Below are 8908 nucleotides of genomic sequence, written 5' to 3' on the forward strand. Positions count from 1 at the left end.
GATAGCGTTGCGTTCTTATGCTCAGGCCTATTCTGCTTCATCGAAGATAAGAGTGACGGCTAATTCCCTTACATGTTAGACAAACGCTGCGGTTAGCGAGTGGTGTAAACATTCAATCTAGGTCAGTCACGGGCTTGATAAAACTGTTCTAGTGAAATCAAAAATATATGTATGCTCTCAAAAGACTGGTATCTACATTTTAAAGCTACCTCGCCCCTTCCCCCCCATCCCAAGAACAAAAAACAAAGTGCGCAGTGTCAGTGAAGATCATCGCAAGTATGTATGTATGGATCGGACGTTCTTCATAGCCCCTGATCACTTTCATAAAAGCGAAAAAAAGTTTGAACAGTCATACTCCAATTCACTCTGCGAGAGCATGCACCTACTAGCGACACTCGCATCAGTAATCGCCAAAGTTAACTGTTCAGCATTTGAAAACAACTAATTGCAATGGATTAATTAAACAACCTACGAATAATATTTTATTAGATAGCTGGTAGATGTAGATTTTGAAGTGAAGACATTTTGAACAGTTCTGTTCAAACCAGAGCCCACAATGAGATTCTCCATCATTTCGGTATGATCGCTAGCATGCGGCTACTATTGTCAGCCCTGGCCACACTATAGTCGTACAGCGTGATCGTAGCTGTAATCTTGATTAGGAGCCAACGTTTCCGGAAAAGTAAGTTCGCTTGGCGAACACACGGGCCTCTGTGACGATTCACACACGGTCTACACACAGGATGTAACGTGACTGCGACTGTCCATATGTCCAGACTGCATGCCACGTGACTGCTTGACCGAACCGCACCACGCGGTTTGCTGGGGCACGCAGTTATGAGCTAGGAATATCAAAAATTTATTAACATTAAAAAATTCACTTTCAGCGGGCTCATCGTAATTGGGAAATTGAAGCCATGCGATTAGCTGCGAAAGTGTGACATGACGAATTTCGGCAATCGGAGCACGCGAAACCGAAAGGTTGTAGTGAGAGCGAAGCCACGCCCCTCGAGGCGACGTTCTGCTTACGTCAGCGAGCTGCCAGCGCGCTGCGACAGCGAGAAGCACAGAGCAGTATAGCGCGCTGGCTGCCCACTGCTGCTGGGTGACGTAAGCAGAACGTCGCATCGAGGAGCACGACTTTGCGCATAAACACATAAACAGGTTGGATTAAGTCTTGAATCTCGTTTCTCTGTCCAACCCGCCCCTTCAATTCCACCCACCCCTCGCCACGTCCGCCTCACTTTGATGTCCGAGAATTATGGTCCCATTAGTGATGCGCCCAAGGGGAAACGGCTCCCTCAGAGTAATGGAAGTCATGCTGAAGCAATAATGGAAGTCGACGGGGGGGGTGGAGGAACAAGTGAGTATCGGAAGACGAAAACCGACAGCATAAATGTCTCGCAGATTGTTGGACACTTGAACTGCGCTGTCAGGGGGTAGGCCTGTGTGGAATAGAAAAAATTCAGTGGCGATGTAGCGGTAAAAGCGAGAGAAGTGCGTTAGCATGACGCCGCATCTGTTTGAGGTCCCGGATGCATGAATTACACCGTTTAAACCGCGTTCAACGCATTGCAAAGCGTTGTTGAGGAGCTCACTCGACACACGCCCCACCTCTTCGAAGAGTGAAGTGCGACTTACGGTGGTCCGGAAGAGACCGCCGTAATAGCGACGCGAGCAATGTCGGCGATCGTCGAGAATCTGATTTGCGTGTCAAGTGCATCGGCTTTTATACATGACTCGTCAAAGGTTCCAGTGTAATGGCTGGTGCCCGTGTGCCTTCTAGAAAGTCTATATGAAAATATTGCACAATTCATGTCGCGCATACCATCTGACTACACAAGGCTCAGCGAAAGCGCATACAACAGGTAGAACCAGCGATAACATTAGAGAAGCTCCCCATACAGAAGGGCGCGTCTTGCGCTGAGCGATAATTTTTCAGCACTTTCTAGCCGGCTAAATGCGGTCACCGGATAAACAAGCACGCGCGTTCAGTATCTGGGTGCTCCTTTTCTCTTTTTAGAGCGCAGCTCGCGTCTTTCCTGTGGCTAGTGTCGGCGTAACGGAGCGAACGAGCACAGTGAAGGATGAAAGAGCGAACGCGGAACGCAGCGGGGGATGACAGGCGCGAGGAAGAAAGCGGATGAGGAGGGTAAGGGGAAAGCGTGAGAAAAGCGTAGTGCAGCGGCGATAGCTACTAGTTGGCGCCAGAGTAGAGCGCACCGTCTGGGAGGTCTGTCTGTGGCGACTGCTTTGAATCGCGCCCACGCGTTTCCGAAGCGCTGCCTCTTGCGATCTCCAGATTTGCGAGACAGTCGCGCCACAATTCGTTCCGTTTTTAACGTGCTGCACGAGGCAGATTGCCCGCCCCAGCCAATATATCGTGAAATGAAAACACTTATAGAGCTGCGCTCAAATTTCGCGTTAGAGAGTATCGTAATCGTCGGTGGCTATTTTTAAGGACAATACAGATCTGCATAAAAAACTATAAACGCAGCGAACTTGGTGTTCTTTGTTCTTGCAAACGAGCTCCTAGGTGAGGTGGATATACTTTGCCGCTAATAACGTCAGCTTCAGAAGAATTAATATAATTTATTAATGTTTCTATTGCTGCCTTAGGCACAATTGTCTGAATGGTGAATAACAATCCAAAAGATAACAATCAAGTGTATATATAGTGCCCTGTGTCTGCCTTTTGAACGTCGCTATTCGAAATGACAGAATTTCAGCGTACTAGAAGTTACAGCTTGAATGACATTGTGAATAAACATTTGGAAGAGCTCGGAAGCAATATTTTTTTAACTTGTTTGAGAGAGAGAGAGAGGGGGGGATGCACAGAAAGGCAAGGAGGTTAACCAGAGGTAGTTCCGGTTGGCTACCCTGCACGCGGGAAGGGTTAAGGGTGATAAAAAGAATAAGAGAGTGGAAGGGGGAGATAGCGGGAAAGAGAGACGAGCACGAACAAACCGCGTACACTACAGAGCGGTAGGGGGCGGCGTTATTAAAGTCTATCGTCAAGTCCCGTAGACGGCAGGAACCTTAATAACGAGAAGCCTTCAGTGCGGATGTTTTTGGGGAGCGCTGACCTAAATCCCCTCTCTGTCATTCCTTTGCCTCTCTCTCTCTCTCTCTCTCTCTCTCTCTCCTAAAGCTTTGAGTTCTGATAGCGGGCAATTGTCCAACTGGTCCAGTACTCCGCACATCACTTGTCTCTGGGCACTATATCGCGGGCAGACACAAACAGTATGTACGAGCGTCTCATTGCTGTTACATGTGTAGCCCGTGGGGCTGTTGGCCATTCCAATAAGGAAATCATGTGAGTTCGTAAATGCAACGCCTAGCCACCGACGGTACAGAATGGTTCGTTCACGTCGTGCTAAACCAGGCAGTAAGTACATCCGTATGTCCGGATACAACGAACGCAAACGACAGATGGTGGACAAGTTTGAGTCCCACAGAGGCAAAGTACATTCACGTGACACCAATCGCAGCCCAGCCGCAGCGTTTGTTCGTGAAAGCGGAATCAAGACACGTTGACCAGTTTCACATGCAGATCGGGCGGCTTCGTCGGCGTGGTCATTCCCGCTGATGTTGCAATGTCCTGGAAGCCATTGAAAGATTAAATTGCGTCCCTTGTCATGCCTGTGATATATGTGTCGAATTTCTGAGGTCAGTTGTTCATTGGGTCCGTGGCGCATTGGGCTTTGTATGCACTGAAGGGCTGCCTTGGAGTCACTAAGACTGTCCATTGTTGTAGTGGTTCCTGATTAATGAAATCAAGTGTAGCACGGAGTGCCGCAAGTTCTGCACCCGTCGACGTGGTCACACATGAAGTTCTTAATTTGATTTCCTCAGATTTTGCCGGGATGATGACTGCAGCAGCAGAGCTATTGAGTTTTACTGAACCATCTGTGTATACATGTTGCCGGAATCTGTGCACGTTGTGAATGTGCTCCAAAGTTGCTTGTTTCAAAGCTTGCAATGGTGCTCCAGCTTTCTTTCTGATGCCTGGAATTGTCCACTGCACATGCGGCTGGTGCAGACACCACAACGGGTCGTATAATCGTGTAGCAGGCGTAAATTGTGATGGCAAGTAGGACTGATGTCTTACAATACTTTTGGCAAAAGTTGAATGTGGCCTTTTTGCTGGCAAGGGAGCAAGATGGTGGGAGGTAATCCGAGTCAGGTGTTGGATGTGTGCTGTTAGGACATCTGTATCAATGTAGACTGTCAAAGGAGCGTCTCTGGCAATGGCCAATGTCGCAATCGAGGATGTAGTTTTTAGGAGACCGAGACAAGTTCTGAGTGCTTGTGCTAGCACACTCTGGAGTTTGCGGATATTTGTAGTGCAAGTATTTCCTAGTACATGTAAGCTGTACCGCAGGAAGCCCCAAAACAGTGCTTTATATAGTTGCAACATTGATGGTACTGTTGCGCCCCAGGACTTCCCGCCGAGAAACGTGAGAAGGTCCAAAATGGCGGCCGAACACTTTGTCGTGTACGAGACGTGAGCGCTCCAAGACAAGTCTCTATCAATGATGACGCCAGGAAATCGGGACGTTCGTATCGTACAGTTTGATCATTAATCTGCAAACCACACGGGGCCATCGCTTTGATATATATAGTAAAAGCAACGAGCGCACATTTCTCAGGGGAAAACCGCAGGACTTTCCTTCTTAGTTATGTTGACACGGTTGTTGAAGCCTTCTGAAGTCGTGCGCGGACTTGTACACGTGTCACTCCTGAAGCCCATGTGCAAATGTCGTCTGCATATACGGAGAGCTGAACGGTTTGCGGTAACGAATCGGCGAGACCAGTGAGCACCAGGTTGAACAGGGTAGGGCTGAGTATTCCGCCTTGCGGTACACCACGATTGGTATAGCTAGACGGTGTTTGTCCGTCTTCAGTCAAAATAAAGAAATATCTTTCAAATAGCTACGCATCCAGCGAAAGGCGTGTCCACCAATCCCTACAGCTTCTAAGGCATCCAGAATTACATGATGATCTGCATTGTCGCACGTTGGAACGTTGGACGTTGGAAAACAGGTACCATTCTAACCTTGTAAGGATCATTCTCTCCATCAATTGCCTTGTCGATACAGCTGGCCAGTGCTATTGGACGGTAAGATGACAATTCCGATGGAGATTTGCCAGGCTTGAGGAGTGGAACAAGGCGACTGGATTTCCACGTGGTAGGGACAAGGCCGTCACGTCATGATGCATTGTATAGGCCAAGAACTGCATCTCTGGCCTGTTGACCAAGGTTTGCAAGCGCAGAGTATGTGATGCCATCGGGTCCTAGTGACGAAGATCGCCTGCACCCAGCAAGTGCGGTCTCCAGTTCTTCGATAGAGAAACGAGCGTCCATGGGGATCTCGGGAGCAAGGGGGGACAATAGGAATAGGTGCGCAAGGTGAATAGGTGAACGCCACACCCGCGATCCTTGCGCAGTAATCTTCGGCTACGTCGAATTCTCGGCGTCCTTGATGGAGGGGATGGATGATGGATTTAAATGAACGGCGCTATTTAGGAGCTGTTTGAAGTGTGCGGACTGTTCTCCAGACAACCGGATAGAGGTTTGCGCGGATCGACAGACTCGCAAAAGGATTTCCAGCGTTGATATTGCAGTACAGCCACGCGACGCTGGATTTTGTTTTGAATTCGCCTGGCCTCTCTAAGGTTGTAAATTGATTTAAACCGTCTGTACCGTCGCTCCGCTCCCCGGCGGATTGCACGGGGGCCTTGTATTTTCGCATCAAAATCAGTGTTTTCTCCAATGACCGAAATTAACGCATGGTATCATGCATAGCGCTTTGGCGATCTGAATTTCTAGTGTGGATGAAAAGCCTTCGTGGCATGCGTCTTCCATAAGTGATTTAAACACGGGCCAATCTATTGTTTGTTCAAAATTTGGTGTAACCGATTTGGTTGCACCTTTTAACTTCAGGTAGGTAGGAATGTGGTCGCATCCGTGGGTTTCTATATCTGCAAACGAATGGACGCAGCAAGTGCGGCATCGCGAGACAAAAGCTAAATCTAAACAACTACTGTACGTCCGGCCGCGCAGAAACGTAGGACTGCTATCGTTTAGACAGCAAATTTCATGGTCGCAGGCAAAGGAAACGAGGTTTCTTCCTTTGTAATTTACCTTGATGCTTCCGCAAAGTGAATGATGCGCGTTAAAGTCCCCAACAACAATCCATGGACAAGGAGTCGCATCTATAATGTCACTCAGTTTGTCGGAACGACTTTATGGAGAAAGGTAAGCGCCCACTAGAGTAAACGCAAGTTTGTGTTTTTTCACGGTCAAACAGACATACTGATTACTGACATGTGGCCTCGCTGGATGAACAACGTAAGTCAGCTCACACCGTATGTAGATGATCACCTAGCTAATGTCATTACAAGTCGATGACACATAAGGTTCATAGCCTAAGATCCGGACGGGTTTCTGTAGGTTCGGTTCACAGACGACAATAATGGGGAATCGATTGGTGAAAACGTAATGGCGAAAATCAGCAATACGGGATTTCAGTCCAAGGGCATTCCAGTGCATAACAGATGCTTCCTTGACTTGTTTGAAGAATGGTTGACGCGGATAGAGCCATTGTGCTTGCTACTCGAGGCTCGCAAGAACCGGATCCAGACCATCCAGCACTTGCAGTGCACCCCGAGCAGATGGTGTTTGCATGTTATTTATCAACACGCGAATGACTTTCATTAGAGACTTGATTATAGCGATTGCTTGGTTGTCTTGACCTCGCACGCGATCTGTGCCGTCATTGGTACATTGGTGCCTGATGTAGTATCGCTTTCCTGCGGTATTATGGTGCGAACATTTATCTTGCCCAGCATTTTGACTGTACTCAAGACAGACAATGCTGCTCTGTTCTTGACATCGACCGCGAGAATGTTCTTACGGGTGTTAATTCTCACATCCGTAATGTCATTCGGAACAAGAGCCTCCAGTGTGACAGATATAGCTTGCCTGTTTAGACGATTCACGTCGTTGGTCGGCGCCTCGGGCAAGAAGAGGGTGGTATGAGCCGTGTCATTGTTCTTTGCCATCGCCGTCGTCCTTGTTGAAGACGAGGAAGCAGCGACGATTCTCCTCTTTCCTTTTTGCCTTACAACTGTCAAGTAATCACCGTCATCCGACAGATCTTCTCTTGAAGCAGAGTAGTTCAGCAAAGTGTCCTCGCTGCCTGTGTCGCACATGAGGTAAAAGCGGGCTCAGTAGTGCGTAGCTGCAGAAGGAGACCTATTCGAACCCGTCCTATAGGCAGCAGCTGGTGTTCAACGGCGCTGACGAATTCACAGATAATAAGGGCACACTGAAATCCGTTGGTTTTCTTTTTCTGTTCTTTTCGTGTGCAGGCGTCCTGATCCCCAATTCGGCTCATTTAGAAGTGGTACATTTACTTTCTTGAACGCATCGGCTTTGCCTTTTCTCTACATGTGGGTCGCTTCAAGTTCTGTTTATTCACTTTTATTTTTGCCACGAGCTTCTTTTTGCAGAAGGTATACACTCCCATGAAAAAAATAAAGCCGTAATTTTAATTCGGCTTTGGTACGAAACAAGTTTCTGGCGCGAAATATAGCCATATAGCTATCTACACGCACTCTTTCGATGCGGTGCGAGCAGAGCCGGGATATTGAAACATTCTGTGCCTATTACATTGCTTTTCGCGTTTTATGGTCAGAGCGACGCTTCGGTCGCGTTATCAAGGGGCTTTTGTTTTCAGTGTGATCAGTCGGCCTTGAGAGAAGGATAATAAGTGTGGCGTAGAAATGAGAATAGCTGCGAAGCCGCGAAACCTGCTCCTGGTCCTCCTTCCGTACCATTATCAAGGTGATGCGCTGTCTCTTCGAGTTTGTGACCAGGCAAATCAGTTGCTTTCAATCAGCTTATTTGAGGGCGCTGCTTTATGATGCAGGTGGGAGCGCAGTCACGTGGCATTTCTGATATTTCGCGGAGTTTCTTAACCAGTCGGAAAAATTAGTACGCCATTAGTGCCTCGCTGAAAACACCACAGTTATACGTCATTTGGGAATGCCTACAAATGCCTCATTGATACTTTGATAACTAGAACAGTACTTCTCGAGTTAGATAATTAATTACAATCACCTACATAAATCTCAGTAACGAAAAAATTACTGGCGGCTACTCCACTGTACTGGAAACAATATGCACTAGGTTTTATTCGAGTAACGCAATGGTTCCTTTTTAAAGACTTCGTGCATGATAGTTCGAACACCCTTGTATAATTCACTCAATAACAGAAATGAGGCCACGCCGGATTCACTCGAAATCAGAATCAACAGCAGTCATGCGCAGCAGCGCTTATACTCGGACTCACAGAGAGAGAGAGAGAGAGAGAGAGAGAGCCTGCAGTTTCTCCGGAAAGGCGAAGCAGTATTAGTGATAGCGAAGTATACAACTACTTGAAGGTTGATTACACCGCCAAGAGACGCCAGATTCTTGGTAGTGCGAGAAGACTCAGGCTGTGAAATTGAACTATCTCCTACTATGATGTCTTGTAAATACTCATATAAGACCCTCACTTCAATAAACAATGCTTCGAGGTCACACGAAGTTTCTTCAAGTGCAACTGTTACTAAAGTTATATATATATAAATGGGTCTAGAAAAGCTGGTCGGTCACCAGCCTCCCCTCCCCCCCCCCCCCCCCCCCAGCCCCACCGGGAAAATTGAAAACTTTCTGCCTATGGGCACAGCCACTGTGGGCTTAGCTGAGGCTAAGCGGCGTTAGCTCCTCCACACCAGCTACAGTGTACCACAATATTTTCTGTAAATCGGCGTGGCTACGAATGGCTGTCCACGCGGCCGAGCGCGTATGCAGTACGGTGGCTATATGCGGGCAAGATGCCGCAGTAGCCATACCTAG

The sequence above is a fragment of the Dermacentor andersoni genome, chromosome 4 (assembly GCF_023375885.2).
Source record: "Dermacentor andersoni chromosome 4, qqDerAnde1_hic_scaffold, whole genome shotgun sequence".
Classification (NCBI taxonomy): domain Eukaryota; kingdom Metazoa; phylum Arthropoda; class Arachnida; order Ixodida; family Ixodidae; genus Dermacentor; species Dermacentor andersoni.